Source organism: Cherax quadricarinatus, chromosome 29 (assembly GCF_038502225.1).
Source record: "Cherax quadricarinatus isolate ZL_2023a chromosome 29, ASM3850222v1, whole genome shotgun sequence".
Classification (NCBI taxonomy): Eukaryota; Metazoa; Arthropoda; class Malacostraca; order Decapoda; family Parastacidae; genus Cherax; species Cherax quadricarinatus.
This window is the reverse complement of record NC_091320.1, coordinates 18,342,450-18,362,658: the sequence shown is the minus strand read 5'-3', so window position 1 is coordinate 18,362,658 and position 20,209 is coordinate 18,342,450. Positions and strand designations below refer to the sequence as shown.

The window sequence follows — 20,209 nt, the reverse complement described above, 5'->3', positions numbered from 1 at the left end:
CCTTCACAACACACAAAAGTATGATAAAACATCTAAATTACTGGGAAAGGTTGAAGTTCCTCGACATGTATTCCCTGAAATGCAGGTGGGAAAGATACAGGATTATAAATATGTACTTGGAAAATCCTACATGGATTACTACCAAATTTGCACACAAAAATCACTCCCTATAGTAAAAGCAAAAGACTCGGCAGGCGATGCAACATCCCCCCCCCCAATGAAAACCAGGGGTTCCACTAGCACGATAAGAGACAACATAGTGTCAGTGACCCAAGACTGTGCAACTGCCTCCCAGCATACATAAGGGGGATTACCAATAGACCCCTGACTGTATTCAAGAAGGTTCTGGACAGGCACCTAAAGTCAGTACCTGATTATCAAGGTTGTGGTTCATACGTCGGTTTACGTGGCAACAGTAACAGCCTGGTTGATCAGGCCCTGATCCACCACAAGGCCTGGTCACAGACCGGGCAGTGGGGGTGTTGACCTCCGAAACCCTCTCCTGGTATACCCTTACATCCACTAACAGGATCCTAGTTACTTTCAACCTATAAGTTCTAATCTTTACGACTTTTCCTAATTTCTCAAATCAGTGAATTCAGTTATTTAATATAAACAATTTCTTAATAGGGTTTCTGTAGTATTTTCCAGTGATTTTTGTAAAGTTCTGTAGTGTTTATGCAGATTTTTCTTAACCCCTAACCCATAAATGGTCCAAGCAGATCTACGTTCATATGCGTAGTGCTCCAAAAGTAGATCTATGTTTTTTTTACATATTTTCAAATTAAAAAAAAAAATAAAGTAGATCAAAGTTTTTTACACGTTTTCAAATGAAAAAAAAAAAAAAAAAAAAAAAAAAAAAAAAAAGAACAAAAAAAAAAAAAAAACATCTACTTTTTTACATACTTCCAAATGTTGAAAAAATGTATATATACGTTTGGACCATTTACGGGTTAAACTGTCCAAACGTAGATCTACATTTTTTCAACATTTGAATGTAAAAAATAAATGTAATCTTTTTTATTGTTTTACATTTGAAAACATGTAAAAAAAACTTGATCTACTTTTCTTTTTTTTGTTATATTTGAAAATATGTAAAAAAAAAAACATAGATCTACTTTTGGAGCACTACACATGTGAACGTAAATCTGTTTGGACAGTTTAAGGGTTAAATGTTTTGTCTTGTTCTAGGTAGTAGGTTGGTAGACAGCAACCACCCAGGGAGGTACTACCATCCTGCCAAGAGTGTGTGAAATGGAAACCTGTAATTGTGATACATGACGGTAGGACTGCTGGTGTCTTTTTTCTGTCTCATAAACATGCAAGGTTTCAGGCATGTCTTGCTACTTCTTCTTACACTTAGGTCACACTACACATGCATGTACAAGCATATATATACACACATCCCTCTGGCTTTTCTTCTATTTTCGTACTAGTTCTTGTTCTTGTTTATTTCTGCTAATCTCCATGGGGAAATGGAATAGAATTCTTCCTTTGTAAGCCATGTGTGTCGTAAGAGGTAACTAAAATGCCGGAAGCAAGGGGCTAGTAACCCCTTCTCCTGCATACATTACTAAATTTAAAAAGAGAAACTTTCATTTTTTACTTTTTGGGCCACCCTGTCTCGGTGGGATATGGCCAGTTTGTTGAAAGAAGTTTCGCCATGTTTTTGTATGAGACTATGATAACACATTTACCATCACTCACTCTATAACTGTCTGCTCAAAAGAATACAGCACCGTCATGACCCAGTGATGACCCACCAAACTATCACCACCACTCTACTTATGAAACACAAGCACTATCCCTGCCACTGGAATCTGCACAAGACTTATACATTGAGTACACGATAAATCTCCAAGCTAGTACTTCCTCCAACTGGAGGAAGTACACAGTATACTACAACTACACAATAGAGTGGAAAAGTAGTGTTAAAGACTTGGGAGTGTTAATGTCAAAGGATCTCACCTCCAAAGATCACAAGTGTCATTATTATTTCTGCGAGGAAAATGATAGGATGGATAATGAAAACTTTCAAAACAAGGGATACCAAGTCAATGATGATCCTTTTCAAATCACTTGTTCTCCCTAGGACTGAATACTGCTGTACACTAACAGTACCATTCATGGCAGGTGAAACTGTAGATATAGAGAATATACAGAGAACATTTACTGCACATATAAGCTCCATCAAACACCTTAATTACTGTACTGGGAACGCTAGGAATCACTTGACCTGTACTCAATGGAGCGCAGACGAGATACATCATAATCTACACCTGGAAAATCCTAGAGACACTGGTCAAAATCTGCACCCAAAATCACTCCCGATGAAAGCAAAAGATTAAGCAGACGGTGCAATGTACCCCCAATGAAAAGTAGGGGTATCATTAGTACACTAAGAGAAAACACATTAAGTGTCCGGGGGCTCAAGACTGTTCAACAGCCTCCTACCAGTCATAAGGGAAATTACCAATAGACCCCTGGCTGCCTTCAAGAGGGAGCTGGACAGATAATTGAAGTCAGTACCTGATCAGCCAAGCTGTGGTTTGTACATTGATTGTGTGTGGCCAGCAGTAACAGCCTGGTTGATCAGGCCCTGATCCACTGGGAGGCCTGGTCAAAGACTGAGTCACAGGGACATTGACCCCCAGAACACCCTCCAGGTAGTTAGTGCCAATGGCTACACTTTTAATCCAGTGGCTAATGAATAGAATTTTTGGCTTCATATCTCAAAGTACATGTATAAATAACAGGAATCCTCAGGTTATTCTTCAATTTTATACATCACTGGTTAGGCATCACTTAAGATTATGCTGCACAGAATGAAAATAAATGCATTGGAAAACTTACAATGAAGGATGACAAAGTTGATCCCAAGTATCTGAAATCTTTCCTATGAGGATAGACTGAGGCCCTGAATCTGCACTCCAGAAAGACATAGAATTAGGAGAATATGATTGAGGTGTATAAAAGAAAAACAAGAATAAAGGGGATGTAAATAATGTGCTAAAATTAGCTAACCATGACAGGACTTGCAGCAATGGTTTCAAGCTGGAAAAATTTAGATTTAGAAAGGATATAAAAAAGCACTGGTTACGTAACAGAATTGTGGATGAGTGAAACAAAGCTCCAACAAACATTACTGAAGCTAAAATGCTATGTTTTAAAAATAGATTAGACAAATAAATGAGTGAGATTGGGTGGGCATGAATGGACTGGGCCAACAGGTGACTTGGACCTGCCAAGCATGGGCCATTTGGCCTGCTGCAGTGCTCCTTCTTTCTAATGTTTTGCTTTCATTGACAAATCTTTCCCTTAGGTCTTCAACACTACCAGGAGAGTTGATAAAACCTCAAAACCAGTCACAAGTATTATTTACACACCTATCTGTTGACATTCATTTCAATGTATCTTCATCCATTCACTTCATCAGTACTCCTTCCCTTTCAATATTTTATCATCTTTACTTCCTATTCTTTTTTTACTATTGTACCTACACTATACTTTTAAAAATGTTTAAATTAATAAATACCTCTGCAACATTTTTCCACTGAACCTGTGAACAGCAGTGTGTCATTCATAAACAACATCTGTGGCAATACCCTTGGCTGTCTTCAAAAGGGAGCTGGACAAGCACCTCAAGTCAGTACCAGACCAGCCTGGCCGTGGTTCGTACGCTGGTTTACGTTCAGATAGCAGTAACGGCCTGGTTGATCAGGCCCTGATGCACTGTGAGGCCTGGCCATGGATTGAACCTCTCAATAGCATTGTGTCATCCATAAATATCGTCTGTGACAATACCCTTGGCTGTCTTCAAAAGGGAGCTGGACAAGCACCTAAAGTCAGTACCAGACCAGCCAGGCTGTGGTTCGTATGCTGGTTTACATTTGGATAGCAGTAACAGCCTGGTTGATCGGGCCCTGATACACCACAAGGCCTGGCCATGGACTGGGCTGCAGGGGCAATGATCTCAGGAGCACCCTTCAGGTATACTCCAGGTATTGTATCACACTCATTATGTTTTAAAAGACCAACCTGCAACTCAAGTTTCTTTGTTTTAAGGTCCATTTTTACTGACAAAAAAAAGTCCTCCCTTTTATAAACATCGTGACAAGTCTGAATCACTACAATTTTTGTACAGCTACTAACAATATACAGTACCACCTACTTCATACAATGTTTTCCTATTCATTATGTCATTTCAGTACCAGGAATGCCTGCATTGTTTATTCTGGATTCAACTTCGTAACTGAAATATTTTGAAATTTGTGTAAAATTGGCCAAATACCAATTTCTGATCACTTTACAGGGTAGTTGAAATAGTTGGCTGGGCAATTTCTTGTGCTCAGTCGATAAAATGGAAGACATACTAGCTAAGAATTTGGTCAACTTGAACATGTAATTGGCCTAAAATATGACTTAAAGTGGGCAAAAATCACCAATGCGTAAATATCACTGACACAGCAAATTTTGAGAAAGTGTAATTTTGACAGTTTACCTTCAGAAAATAGATTCTCTACCATTTCATATGAAAAAATAAAAAAAAAAAGTTTGTTGAAAATTCGTGGACAAGTTTCAGACTCGAGAACTGGACAGTGAAGGGGTTAAAACTCTGTTTCCAAATAGTATGTAGTAGGTTTTGTCTATATGGAGGATGAGAGTGATATGCAAAAACAGAATCATGAGCTTCTGCTTTTGCAGAGACATTGGTGTGTAAATTTAGGGGTTAATGCAAATAAAACTGAAATAAAAATTGGTGTACAGTGGACCCCCAGTTCACGATATTAATCCGTTCCTGAGAGCTCATCGTAAACCAAAATTATCGGAAAGCGAATCAATTTTCCCCATAAGAAATAATGGAAATCAAATTAATCCGTGCAAGACACCCAAAAGTATGAACAAAAAAACTTTTACCACATGAAATATTAAGTTTAATGCAATATAATAATTACAATAACAATAATAACAATATAATAATCACAATAGAATAATTGACACTTACATTTAATGAAGATCTGGTGATGATTGATGGGATGGGAGGAGGGGAGAGTGTCGAAGTTTTTAATGTTTAGAAGGGGAATCCCCCTTCATTAGGAATTGAGGTAGCAAGTCCTTTTCCGGGGTTACTTCCCTTCTTCTTTTAATGCCACTAGGACCAGCTTGAGAGTCACTGGACCTCTGTTGCACAACATATCTTGAATTCAACTCCTTGAATTCATGCACATATTTTTCAGCTGCTTTTTGGTTTGAACTGGCAGCCTCACCATGCCTAATCACACTATGTATGCCACTACGATTCTTAAATCTTTCAAACCAGCCTTTGCTGGCCTTAAATTCACTCACATCACCACTAGTTGCAGGCATTTTTCTAATTAAATCCTCATGCCAATGCCTAGCCTTTTCACAAATGATCGCTTGAGAGATGCTATCTCCTGCTATCTGTTTTTCATTTATCCACACCAATAACAGTCTCTCAACATTTTCTAACACTTGCGGTCGCTGTTTCGTAATCACAGTTGCACCTTTTGCAAGAACAGCTTCCTTGATTGCCGTTTTCCTGCTCACTATAGTAAAGATGGTTGATTGGGGTTTACTATACAACTTGGCCAACTCCGACACATGCACTCCACTTTCATACTTTGCAATTATCTCTTTCTTCATTTCAATAGTCATTAGCACCCTTGGTCTTGATGGGTTGGCACTAGAAGATTTCTTGGGGCCCATGGTGACTTATTTTGCAGAAACAAGCACCAAAAACAGTGATAATATGGATAATATGGAATGTACCGAATGTATCCTCAGATGCGCGCACACTGGCTGGCTTGTAAACACTGGCACACACGGGGCAGTTCAGGTCACATGTGGACACGTTTCATATGAATCGTATCGCATACCAGGTTTTGTAACGGGAACCGAGGCAAATTTTTTGCAATATAATGCTTCGGATACCGGATTTATCAGATACCAATTTCTTCGCAAACCGGGGGTCCACTGTAATAGGTTAGTACTGAAGGTGGGACATTCAGTGAGATGACAACTTTGTCTTGGGGAGGTTAAGATGTCAGAAGTGTATCTTTCATGCACTTTAATAGGAAGGACAGTCTATGAAGAGGTGTTGAGTGGACAGTGAAACTAGAGGCCAAATCTCAAGAGTGTCAGCCAGGGTCCAATAATTTTTTTTTTGGAAAAAAAAAAAAAAAAAAAAAAAAAAAAAAAAAAAAAAAAAAAAAAAAAAAAAAAAAAAAAAAAAAAAAAAAAAAAAAAAAAAAAAAAAACTTGCACAATTAAAGATATTTTTCTAGAGGTAATAAAAAAAAATCCCAATCAGTACTTTCCAAGATATAGAGGCATTAAGTTGACCCTCAATGACTGGGTGGCGGCAACATCGGCGACTTCTGATAAGTCAATTTTTTTATTTTACTTTTTTGTTATTTTTCTTTTTTCTAATTTTTTTCCAATAACATTTGTGACCTGTGAGACCAATATAATGCATAATGTATATACGTACACTTGTTGCATTCAACACAATAACCTGCACTAATATTTTCATCATAATATTGTTTACAATACAGTGGAACCTTGGCTTACGAGTGCCCCACCACACAAGTTTTTCAGGATACGAGCAGTCGCTTTGTCAATTTTTTGTTTCTGGATACGAGCAAAAATTCAGGATGCGAGCTTCCCCCTCTTAACAACTTTTAAACCTTCAGCTCTTACAAAAATAAAAGTGAATACAGTGGTACCTTGACTTATGAGTTTAATTCGTTACATGACAGAGCTTGTAACTCAATTTGCTCGAGTATCAAATCAATTTTCCTCATTAAAATTAATTGAAATGCCATTAATCCATTCCAGTCCCCCTTTCCCCCCAAAAAAAAAATTTTGGTTATGGTTTTTTAAGTAAGAAAAATGTATTTATAAATAAGAAATATTGTATACTCCACCCACCACTATCAGTACTCCACCCACCACCATCACTACTCCACTCACCACTATCACTACTCCACCTACCACCATCACTACTCCACCCACCATCATCACTACTACACCCACCACCATCACTACTACACCCACCACCATCACTACTACACCCACCACCATCACTACTACACCCACCACCATCACTACTCCACCCACCACCATCACTACTCCACCCACCACCATCACTACTCCACCCACCACCATCACTACTCCACCCACCTTAATGTTTCTGGAAAAACTCCGATTGTTGAAATGGAGGTAACCTCTTCCCCGGATTTATATGATAATCAAACAAGGGATGAGGTGCCTCACTACAATCTTTGATTAGTGTGGGAGTATTATCCTTCCAGTTATGCACTGGAAGTGCATGTGTGATGGGACAAAGTTCCTGACATTCCTCTGGGTAAGCTCAAAGGTCTCGGCCACCAGCCAAGAATGTTAAAACACAAAGAGCCTTGGGATGCATCCCTACGTAGACACACACGATTCTGCTTCTGACTCTCGCCCCGGCAGGTCATAGCAGCTCTCCTTACTTGTTCAGTCTCCCTACGATCCCCGTTGGGGAGGGGAACCTCTACTATCTCCACGATGTCTCATCATGCGAGAATTAAACCCAAGTCTGCTGTCATTGACGACACCACGAAGCTTGAGCTTGCAACCTCACTCAACACTTGTCTTCACGCCAAATTCTCCAAGATTACCTCACTGAAAGAAGCCTTCATCATTACCTTTCTTGATGCTGAAGCTGACAAAGTACTTACACCTACAGCCATGAAGACATTGGAAGACCGTGGTTTTACCATCTCCACGTCACCATACATGTGTGCAAAACGCTCTGTGTTCATGAAACGCCTTGACAGGCTAATCACGAACATGTCTATCGAGGAAATTACGTCATCACTTGAAGACCTCAACACTTGGGCCAAGATTGACTCTGTTGTGAAGATCCCCCAATGCTTCCTCGATGCTCAAGGTCACGTTTCTAGACGTTACCATGGCAACCAGAGCACTGTCTGATGGCCTGGCCATCTCTTACTACTACATCAACCCTCGTCAAATTGAGCCTGAATGCTTCACTTACATAACACCATGTTGGACATGCTACTCGTACAGTCACTCTACTGCCGACTGCCATGTGAAGAATAAGAAGATATGTTCCACCTGTGGGTCTGCAGGACACGATTTTCGTTCTTGCACTTCCACTGCTGCTCCCACTTGCATCAACTGTAAGAGTGACCACCATACTCTTGCAGCCAAATGTCCAGTGCTTAAGGATATCCTCTATAAAAAACTGAAGGAAGAAACTAAGAAGTCATTTGGAACCTCTCCTTCATACGCTGCAATTGCAAAGATTCAATCAACAACATCCAAGATTCTACAAGCCACTCAACAGTTTTCTCCACCATCTCTCACTACCCAACCTCCAACTGATGATATATCTACCAAATTCTATTACTGCATGATGTTTGCTCACATGCAAAATGCTGCAAAACCTGGATCTTTCAACACGACTATTAATGAACTTCTTGCACTTAACAACATGCCATCATTTAACTTCCCTGCAAGTCCACCATCAGCTGAGATTTTGAAAATAATCCCGAAGATCGTCAGTTTTGAAGTGCCAGATGACATGAAAGATTGAATAATTGATAACGACGGCTCATCCTCTTCTGAATCCTCCAATCAACATTCACCTGACAACATCCAAGACAGCACCACGCCTGCTATTGGTCAACTGGCTTGTCACACCAGGACCAACCAAGACCCTACCCTACCTCCGCCATCAACACCACTTTCCTCAACTCCACCACTGCTTTCTCGACCTCACTCACGTCGATTACCTGGAACACTATGTTCTTCACCATGGCACAATACCCCAGCCCAATGACTCACCTAGAACTCATCCAACATCTCCAAGACAACACTGCAACATACACCACCGACGAAAAGCCATTCCCTACCGTTAACCAGATAATCCACCAACTCCAAACCAACGAACTCTTCTACAGCTCTCCCATGTGTGTGACAACTCTCTAGAACAAAATTCAAAGCATTGATAACCAGATCAAGAGAATAACTAACTCATCCTGATTGCTGCCTACTAACACTCAGCTCCTGCCGCTGCCTTCGCCATCCTCTCCTAGAGAGCCAAGTAATGACATCCAGGGCCAGATTACCGCATAGGAAAACTAGGCATTTGCCTAGGGCCCCGCGCATTTGGGGGCCCCGCGGTCCAAGGGGTTCAGGGGCTCATCCAAGACTGCACACATGGTGCAAGTGCAAAGGGGTCCCTACCTAAAAAGTTCAAGTGTTTGGAGAGTAAAATTGATTTTTAAAAATTAATCAAAACAAAAATAAATAATGAAATAAAATAAAATAAAAATAAATAAACCTAACCATAGATGGCAACACTCAACATGCCTTTGTTTACATCAGAACAGCTGTGTTTTCCTGCTAATGGGCGAGTACGGGAGATTCCTCTCCAATTTTCTGTAGTAATTACACGTTATCTAGACTTGTACTGTGACAAATTAACTGAAGTGTTGTTGATAGACATTGATGTGTATGGATAAACGTTTGTTTTCGCCTCTAAATGTTAAGGGAGGTACCTGATAGGGTTACAGGGTTAAACAGGCTCACACCGACCCCCCCCCCAAAGCTGGAAGGGGTCGCTTCGCTTACCCGTAACTCAAAGGGGCCCCACCAATCTGAATAGCCTAGGACCCGGAGACTTCTTAATCTGGCCCTGACGACATCATTCAAGCCTCTCCATCTACGCCTCTAGTACTTCGGTACCACATGTCCCAAAGTGGTTGGGCCACTTGCCTTGATTCCTCCTCTTCCCCTCCTTCCCATCCTTTTCCAGTTATTTCCATCCTTCCCTATCCTTCTTCCTTCCCACCTCACGACAGCTCTTGTCGTCTTCGATTTCGATTCCGATTCCTCTGGGTACAGAGTTGGATTTGACTTCAAATACACTGCCAACTAATGGCGGCGTATCTGAAGCTTGCTCATAACTCAGATTTTGGCTCGCAACTCAAAGCAAAAAATCGACCAAGCGACAGCTCGTAACTCAGAAAACTTGTAAGTGGGGCACTCATAAGTCAAGGTACCATGCCACTGTATAAAATTGTATTTCACTGTCATCATGTATTATGTTGTTTTTGCTGCTTAAGATTATAACTGCAACAGAAATTATAATAGTATTTCTCACCTGAAATTGTGGGTGCTGGTGTTTGTGGATGATTGTGAAGAGAGTGGAGAGTTATGTTGTGGCCCTACTGGGCTGAGGTGGATGGTAGAGGTTCTGGTACTGAAGTTGATGGTTGTACTGGAGTGTGCATAAATTCTGTAGTGGATTCTGTTCTATTTTAACCTGCAGTACATTATACAGCTGACAGTAAGGCATCAACTGCTCTAGACACCATTTCAGGGTCCTCTTCAGTGAAAAATTCTAACTAAGTCATTCAGTAAGTCAGTCAAGTCATTCAGTCGGTAAGTTACTCAGTCAACTCAGTAAGTCATTCAATCATTAAGTCAGCAACACTGGTATGCCTACTGGGTGTCATGATTACTTGGCAGATACAAGATGTGGTAATTAAAAGATCAAAACACAATTCACAAACATAGCTAGCTTGTAGGAGAGAAGTTGAACTGAACACGTATTCACGAAGCTGGGATGGTGGTGTCAGAAGTGTGAGTGTGTCGAGGGGAAGGCAGAAGGTCTCCCCCGCTGACCCACAACAAGGCAGCCACTTAAGGTAGGGAATGGCCGTCACCACTTGTCACAATGACATTTTATTCATTCTAAAGTATATCAGGTTTCTATGTTATTTATATTGTTTATGTCATATTAGATGAATTCTGATACATAAATAAGCCATAGAGTTGATATTATCATCATATTGAAGTACTTTTGTCCTGCCTCCCAGAGCAGGAATTCCGCTGAAATAGATTAATGGCATTTCAATTAATTTAAATGAGGAAAATTGACTCAGGATACGAGCAGATCAGGATATGAGCAAGGTCACAGAATGGATTAAACTCCTAAGCCAAGATTCCACTGTACTTGTTTACAACAAAAAAACATGCAAAATTGTTGTATATTAGTAATGTTCATTTTTTTTTTCTTTTCAACAAGTCGGCCGTCTCCCACCAAGGCAGGATGACCCAAAAAAGAAAGAAAATCCCCAAAAAGAAAATACTTTCATCATCATTCAACACTTTCACCACACTCACACATTATCACTGTTTTTGCAGAGGTGCTCAGAATACAACAGTTTAGAAGCATATACGTATAAAGATACACAACATATCCCTCCAAACTGCCAATATCCCAAACCCCTCCTTTAAAGTGCAGGCATTGTACTTCCCATTTCCAGGACTCGAGTCCGACTATATGAAAACAACCGGTTTCCCTGAATCCCTTCACTAAATATTACCCTGCTCACACTCCAACAGATCGTCAGGTCCCAAGTATCATTCGTCTCCATTCACTCCTATCTAACACGCTCATGCACGCTTGCTGGAAGTCCAAGCCCCTTGCCCACAAAACTTTCTTTACCCCCTCTTTCCAACCCTTTCGAGGACGACCCCTACCCCTCTTTCCTTCCCCTATAGATTTATATGCTTTCCATGTCATTCTACTTTGATCCATTCTCTCTAAATGACCAAACCACCTCAACAACCCCTCTTCTGCCCTCTGACTAATGCTTTTATTAACTCCACACCTTCTCCTCATTTCCACACTCCGAATTTTCTGCATAATATTTACACCACACATTGCCCTTAGACAGGACATCTCCACTGCCTCCAACCGTCTCCTCGCTGCTGCATTTACCACCCAAGCTTCACATCCATATAAGTGTGTTGGTACTACTATACTTTCATACATTCCCTTCTTTGCCTCCATAGATAAAGTTTTTTGACTCCACATATACCTCAACGCACCACTCACCTTTTTTCCCTCATCAATTCTATGATTAACCTCATCCTTCATAAATCCATCCGCCGACACGTCAACTCCCAAGTATCTGAAAACATTCACTTCTTCCATACTCCTCCTCCCCAATTTGATATCCAATTTTTCTTTATCTAAATCATTTGATACCCTCATCACCTTACTCTTTTCTATGTTCACTTTCAACTTTCTACCTTTACACACATTCTCAAACTCATCCACTAACCTTTGCAATTTTTCTTTAGAATCTCCCATAAGCACAGTATCATCAGCAAAAAGTAACTGTCAATTCCCATTTTGAATTTGATTCCCTATAATTTAATCCCACCCCTCTCCCGAACACCCTAGCATTTACTTCTTTTACAACCCCATCTATAAATATATTAAACAACCATGGTGACATTACACATCCCTGTCTAAGACCTACTTTTACCGGGAAGTATTCTCCCTCTCGTCTACACACACTAACCTGAGCCTCACTATCTTCATAAAAGCTCTTTACAGCATTTAGTAACTTACCACCTATTCCATATACTTGCAACATCTGCCACATTGCTCCTCTATCCACTCTATCATATGCCTTTTCTAAATCCATAAATGCAGTAAAAACTTCCCTACCTTTATCTAAATACTGTTCACATATATGCTTCAATGTAAACACTTGATCTACACATCCCCTACCCACTCTGAAGCCTCGTTGCTCATCCGCAATCCTACATTCTGTCTTACCTCTAATTCTTTCAATTATAACCCTACCGTATATTTTTCCTGGTATACTCAGTAAACTTATTCCTCTATAAATTTTACAATCTCTTTTGTCCCCCTTCCCTTTATATAAAGGGACTATACATGCTCTCCGCCAATCCCTAGGTACCTTCCCCTCTTTCGTACATTTATTAAACAAAAGTGGTATAAACCTTGGTAATAAATACCGACAAGTTGGTTTAGAAAGACACGTAAGCAAACACTATAACATATTTATTAGAAAACGATGCGGTCCTGGGACCTTGATCACTTCTAACATACAGAGGTAGAAAGACATTATATATATAGGCGGAGAGTGAGATGTGACGCACGTGACCTGAGGAATGTCATAAGAACATAAGAATGGAGGAACACTGTAGAAGGCCTACTGGCCCATGCGAGGCAGGTCCTTATCAAAACAACCTCTACCTATGATGAGGACGGGTAGACGATGAAATCATGTGACTCCTGTGTTGTTGGGTTGGTGCTGCTTAAGTATCATGTATGCCAATGTTTTTGAAATTTTGTAGTTTCCAGTGTTGCGTTCTATAGTGTCGGTGACGGTGATTAGTGAGGCTTCTAGGCACCGTCGGCGTCTGAGGTCTGGTTCGGTGAGAACGAGTTGTGCCTCGTTCCAGTTCATCAAATGCCCCGTGGAGTCTCTGTGGAGGACACAGGCGTACCTTACATCGTCTCTGTTAGAGGCATTTCGATGCTCATTCAGGCGGACTGCAAGATCTCTGCCTGTCTCGCCTACATATTTCTTGGGACAGAACCCACAAGGGATAGTGTAGACGCCTGCTGTAGAAGTTAGAGGTGTGGGGGTGCGTTTCGTAGTGAGGTCTTTGATAGATGATGTGTTTATGGTGGAAATGTTGATGTTACTCATAGCAAGTGCCCGGCGAGTATTCGTGGCAACATCGCCACATGGGAGTACTATGAACTGTTTAGGGGGCTGTTCCATGGGCAGTTTGTTGAGGATAGCTTGTGCCTTGAGTCTGCAATCTCGGATGAAGAAAGATGGGAACTGAAGACGTGTAAAGGCTTGTGTTATGTAAGTGCATTCTTCTTCTAGAAAACAAGGGCTGGAGATGCGAAGAGCTCTCAAGAAGAAGCCAATGAGGACTCCTCTCTTAGTGCGGGTGTCTTGGTGTGAATAGAAGTGTATAAGATCGTCCTTGCAGATCTCCCGACAGTGACAAACTTCTCTTCAAAGTGTATAGAAAACCTACCAACAAGGACAATCTTATACACTTCTATTCACACCAAGACACCTGCACTAAGAGAGGAGTCCTCATTGGCTTCTTCTTGAGAGCTCTTCGCATCTCCAGCCCTTGTTTTCTAGAAGAAGAATGCACTTGCATAACACAAGCCTTTACACGTCTTCAGTTCCCATCTTTCTTCATCCGAGATTGCAGACTCAAGGCACAAGCTATCCTCAACAAACCGCCCATGGAACAGCCCCCTAAACAGTTCATAGTACGTACTCCCATGTGGCGATGTTGCCACGAATACTCGCCGGGCACTTGCTATGAGTAACATCAACATTTCCACCATAAACACATCATCTATCAAAGACCTCACTACGAAACGCACCCCCACACCTCTAACTTCTACAGCAGGCGTCTACACTATCCCTTGTGGGTTCTGTCCCAAGAAATATGTAGGCGAGACAGGCAGAGATCTTGCAGTCCGCCTGAATGAGCATCGAAATGCCTCTAACAGAGACGATGTAAGGTACGCCTGTGTCCTCCACAGAGACTCCACGGGGCATTTGATGAACTGGAACGAGGCACAACTCGTTCTCACCGAACCAGACCTCAGACGCCGACGGTGCCTAGAAGCCTCACTAATCACCGTCACCGACACTATAGAACGCAACACTGGAAACTACAAAATTTCAAAAACATTGGCATACATGATACTTAAGCAGCACCAACCCAACAACACAGGAGTCACATGATTTCATCGTCTACCCGTCCTCATCATAGGTAGAGGTTGTTTTGATAAGGACCTGCCTCGCATGGGCCAGTAGGCCTTCTACAGTGTTCCTCCATTCTTATGTTCTTATGACATTCCACAGGTCACGTGCGTCACATCTCACTCTCCGCCTATATATATAATGTCTTTCTACCTCTGTATGTTAGAAGTGATCAAGGTCCCAGGACCGAAACGTTTTCTAATAAATAAGTTATAGTGTTTGCTTACATGTCTTTCTAAACCATTAAACAAAAGTACCAACCACTCCAACACTATATCCCCCCCTGCTTTTAATATTTCTGTCATGATCCCATCAGTTCCAGCTGCTTTACCCCCTTTCATTCTACGTAATGCCTCACGTACCTCCACCACACTTACATTCTGCTCTTCTTCACTCCTAAAAGATGGTATACCTCCCTGGCCAGTGCATGAAATTACCGCCTCCTTTTCTTCCTCAAAATTTAAAAGTTCCTCAAAATATTCTCGCCATCTACCTAATACCTCCCTCTCCCCATCTACTAACTCCCCTACTGTGTTTTTAACTGACAAATCCATACTTTCCCTAGGCTTTCTTAACTTGTTTAACTCACTCTTATTTTCATTAAAATTTCTTGATAGTGCCTCTCCCACTCTTTCATCTGCTCTCCTTTTGCACTCTCTCACCCCTCTCTTCACCTTTCTTTTACTCTCCATATACTCTGCTCTTCTTATAACACTTCTGCTTTGTAAAAACCTCTCGTAAGCTATCTTTTTCTCTTTTATCACACCCTTTACTTCATCATTCCACCAATCACTCCTCTTTCCTCCTGCCCCCACCCTCCTATAACCACAAACTTCTGCCCCACATTCTAATACTGCATTTTTAAAACTATTCCAACCCTCTTCAACCCCCCCACTACTCATCTTTGCACTAGCCCACCTTTCTGCCAATAATCGCTTATATCTCACCCGAACTTCCTCCTCCCTTAGTTTATACACTTTCACCTCCCTCTTACTTGTTGCCACCTTCCTCTTTTCCCATCTACCTCTTACTCTAACTGTAGCTACAACTAAATAATGATCCGATATATCAGTTGCCCCTCTATAAACATGTACATCCTGGAGCCTACCCATCAACCTTTTATCCACCAATACATAATCTAACAAACTACTTTCATTACGTGCTACATCATACCTTGTATATTTATTTATCCTCTTTTTCATAAAATATGTATTACTTATTACCAAATTTCTTTCTACACATAGCTCAATTAAAGGCTCCCCATTTACATTTACCCCTGGCACCCCAAATTTACCTACTACTCCCTCCATAACATTTTTACCCACTTTAGCATTGAAATCCCCAACCACCATTACTCTCACACTTGATTCAAAACTCCCCACACATTCACTCAACATTTCCCAGAATCTCTCTCTCTTTCCTCTACACTTCTCTCTTCTCCAGGTGCATACACGCTTACTATAACCCACTTTTCACATCCAATCTTTATTTTACTCCACATAATCCTTGAATTTATACATTTGTAGTCCCTCTTTTCCTGCCATAGCTTATCCTTCAACATTATTGCTACTCCTCCTTTAGCTCTAACTCTATTTGAAACCCCCGACCTAATCCCATTTATTCCTCTCCATTGAAACTCTCCCACCCCCTTCAGCTTTGTTTCACTTAAAGCCAGGACATCCAGTTTCCTCTCATTCATAACATCCACAATCATCTCTTTCTTATCATTTGCACAACATCTACGCACATTCAGACTTCCCACTTTGACAATTTTCTTCTTCTTATTCTTTTTAGTAATCTTTACAGGAAAAGGGGTTACTAGCCCATTATTCCCGGCATTTTAGTTGACTTTTATAACACGCATGGCTTACGGAGGAAAGATTCTTATTCCACTTCACCATGGATATAAAAGGAAAAGTAATAAGACCAAGAACTATTAAGATAAAACCAAAGAAAACTCAGATGAGTGTGTATAAATAAACGTGTACATGTATGTGTAGTGTGACCTAAGTGTAAGTAGAAGTAGCAAGACATGCCTGTAATCTTGCATATTTATGAGACAGACGAAAGACACCAGCAATCCTACCATCATGTAAAACAATTACAGGTTTTCGTTTTACACTCACTTGGCAGGACGGTAGTACCTCCCTGGGTGGTTGCTGTCTACCATTCTGTACATATTTTCATATGTACAGTCACTGGACATGTTCCTAGAATTGCTACAGTCTGTGAAAGTCTTTAAAACAAGGTGTCATGCACAGTGGTGTCTTACTCATCTGTGGACCAGTATGATTTTATATTATGCTTATAGACATGAGGCATAAGCATTATTGTTGCAAAAAACAAATACATTTCTGCCACAGTTGTCTCTTTCCACTGGTGGATGATAATGCACTTTGTCCTGGAACTACTGAGTCAGCAGCTTGGGTCCCAGACTCAGTCCCAGTCTGGGCTGGTGCTGCATGCTGTGTACTAGTGGTACCACCACCACCTACTGACACATGTGGTCCATCCATCCCAATTGTAGCCACATCATCGTTACTTTCACTGTCTATTCCAGGTGTAGGGCCACGGGATGTACTCAAGTCTCCTTGGAATTGCATATGGTACATTGTACCATATGGTACATTGTACCATATGGTACAGATATAGGGACCCCAATGGAAATAAGTCACTGACTGTTTTTGGGTTATCCTAGGATCTTTACACATATGCTGCTTTGTATGATAATTATGTAACTATTTGTGTATACCTGAATGAATGAACTTACCCAAATGCATGTGGCATTCTAAATAAGTTTATTCAGGTATACAAAAATACAGTTACAGAGATTATCATACATAGCAGTATGTGTGTGGAGAACCTAGGATAACCTAAAAATGCTGGAGTGACTTATTTCCATTGGGGTCCCTGTACCATACGGTACAATGTACCATATGGTTCAAAACCATAGAATTCCTCTTCAGACCCACTTCTGTCAATGTCAGAATTATCACTTGGGAAGAGGAGAGTCCCAATTCACTGAGGAGTGAGTTTCCTTGCCGCAAGGCATGATCAACAAAGAGCACTGAGGTGGTGTCCCCACAATGCAATGTGGGTGCTCGATATTTCTGTTTACTGAGCACACTAACCGTGCAGACCCATTCTCTTAGATGTATGCTTACCAGCCTTCTTGTGCTAAATCTGAAGCCGCTAGAATCATGCCGTAGTTCTACGGCTTGGACCCTGGCTTCAAAGCTGTAGAACTACATGACAGACCCTCAAAGGGTTAAAGAAGGCTGTACTTTATATATTACACTTTGAGAATTAATATCCCTACAAGTTTTACACACACTTTATTTTCCAATTACACAAGGAAACTTTAATGTTTTCTGACAACTCTTGGGTACTTTCTTTCTGCTCTGTGCTACTAACAATACATTATGGATCCCATGCAACACATTTTTAATGTCCTCACTACCTTCACTTATGTCACCTTTTTCCAACAACTGCTCATACTTCTAACAGTCCCTACTTAATTTTTTTTATCTACTAACTTTTTGCCATGTATTCTAGTTTCCTCTTACTCTACTACAGTAAAGGAAAACACAGTGGACCCCCGGATTAAGTCGTCATTGGAATAAGTAATGTTTTTTTCGTCAAAATACTGGCTTGGTGAACGTCACTGAACTCGGTATAAGTCATTCGTGTCAGGGCCTGAGCGGCCGTGACACTCCATGTACAGCCAATGTGCCATTGTTTACCAGCCAGTGAGGACGATCCCACACGTTCATACTGTACATTTTGTATTATTTCATTCTTTTTAGTGCTTTTAACTGCTAAATAAGCCACCATGGGCCCAAAGAAAGTTTCTAGTGCCAGCCAGCCCTTTGGTAAAGGGCTGAGAGAGAGGGAAGAATGTGCCTTTTTCAGTGATTCTGCAATATGTATGATACTAAAGCAGCAGGAGTCTATAAAGGTTATAGCACCAGTCAGTGATAAAGTGCATCATTAACAGCGTAGCAGCACCAGTCAGTGATAAAGTGCATCATTAACAGCGTAGCAAGTAAGTTAAGCGATTAATCGATAGAAAAAGGACAGCATGAAACTGACTCTAGCACTGTTGTTGGAGGTATATAGGGCTACTGACTAACACCGACATCTCTGCTGCTGCCTTCACCACCACTATGCAAGGTTTATCTTTCAGTGGCCCTTATACACCCAACAACAAACAACACACCATCACTCGTGACATTCCTAATGCCATATTTTATTCATTCTAGAATATATATCATGTTTCTATATTATTAATATTGTGATGAATTGTTAGATGAATTGTGCTAGATAAATAAGCCGTTAAAGGTAGTAGGTTGGTAGACAGCAACTGCCCAGTGAGGTACTACCGTCCTGCCAAGTGAGTGTAAAACGAAAGCCTGTAATTGTTTTACATGATGGTAGAATTGCTGGTGCTTTTTCTGTCTCATAAATATGCAAGATTTCAAGTACGTCTTGCTACTTCTACTTACACTTAGGTCACACTACACATATATGTACAAGTATATATATACACACACACCCCTCTGGGTTTTCTATTTTCTTTCTAGTTCTTGTTCTTGTTTATTTCCTCTTATCTCCATGGGGAAGTGGAAAAAAATTCTTTCTCCATAAGCTATGCGTGTTGTAAGAGGCGACTAAAATGCCAGGAGTAAGGGGCTAGTAACCCCTTCTCCAGTATAAATTACTAAATTTAAAGAGAGAAACTTTCGTTTTTCTTTTTGGGCCACCCTGCCTTGGTGGGATACAGCTGGTTTGTTGAAAAAAAAAAAAAAAATGTAGAGCTGATATTAGTGTTATATTGAAGGATTATCTTGTCCTGTCTCCCAACACAATTCCTAACATACGCCAGAAACAGACCTCTCTGGAACACTGTTTTTGAGCGACAGGGGTCCAGTGACTCTCAAGCTGGTCCTAGTGGCATTAAAAAACAAAGGAGGGAAGTAACCCAGGATAAGGACTTGGTACCTGAAGTCTCTATGGAAGGGGATTTCCCTTCCAGACAATTGTAAACTCCATCCTCTCCCCTACTCTCGTCTTCCATAAAGGTGATGTTATTAATGATTTATTCTTCATGTATCATTGTTTTCTGTGTAGGTAAATGTATATTTCATGTAGAAAACATTTTTTTAATACTTTTGGGTGTCTGAAATGGATTAATTGGATTTCCATTATTTCTTAAGGGAAAAATTAATTAGGAGTCAGATTCAGGATAAGTCACTCTCTGGAACAGATTAATTACGTAATCCGGGGGTCCACTGTACATATTAATCACTTATCTAAAACAAACATTTAAAAAATTTACAGTATAGTTAGAAGCCAATAGATCCAACTTTCATCCAGCAGACCATTTTCATTGTGCAAGTCTTCAAATCTTGTATGATGAAATACAGATCTTTAGTAGACCAAGCTTTATGTGGTGGTCTAGTCAGGCATTACACAAAGCAAATTCAGAATTACTATAGCTCAACTAGGTATCAATTATTAGCTTACCACTGCTTTTCAGT

At 40.6% G+C, this 20,209-nt stretch overlaps 1 protein-coding gene across 4 annotated transcripts in view; it reads right to left on the bottom strand.

The window, feature by feature from the left end:
* LOC128705333 (sphingomyelin synthase-related protein 1) overlaps positions 1-20,209 on the bottom strand; it is a 344,236-nt gene that overhangs the window by 7,270 nt on the left and 316,757 nt on the right. The window lies entirely within an intron of this gene.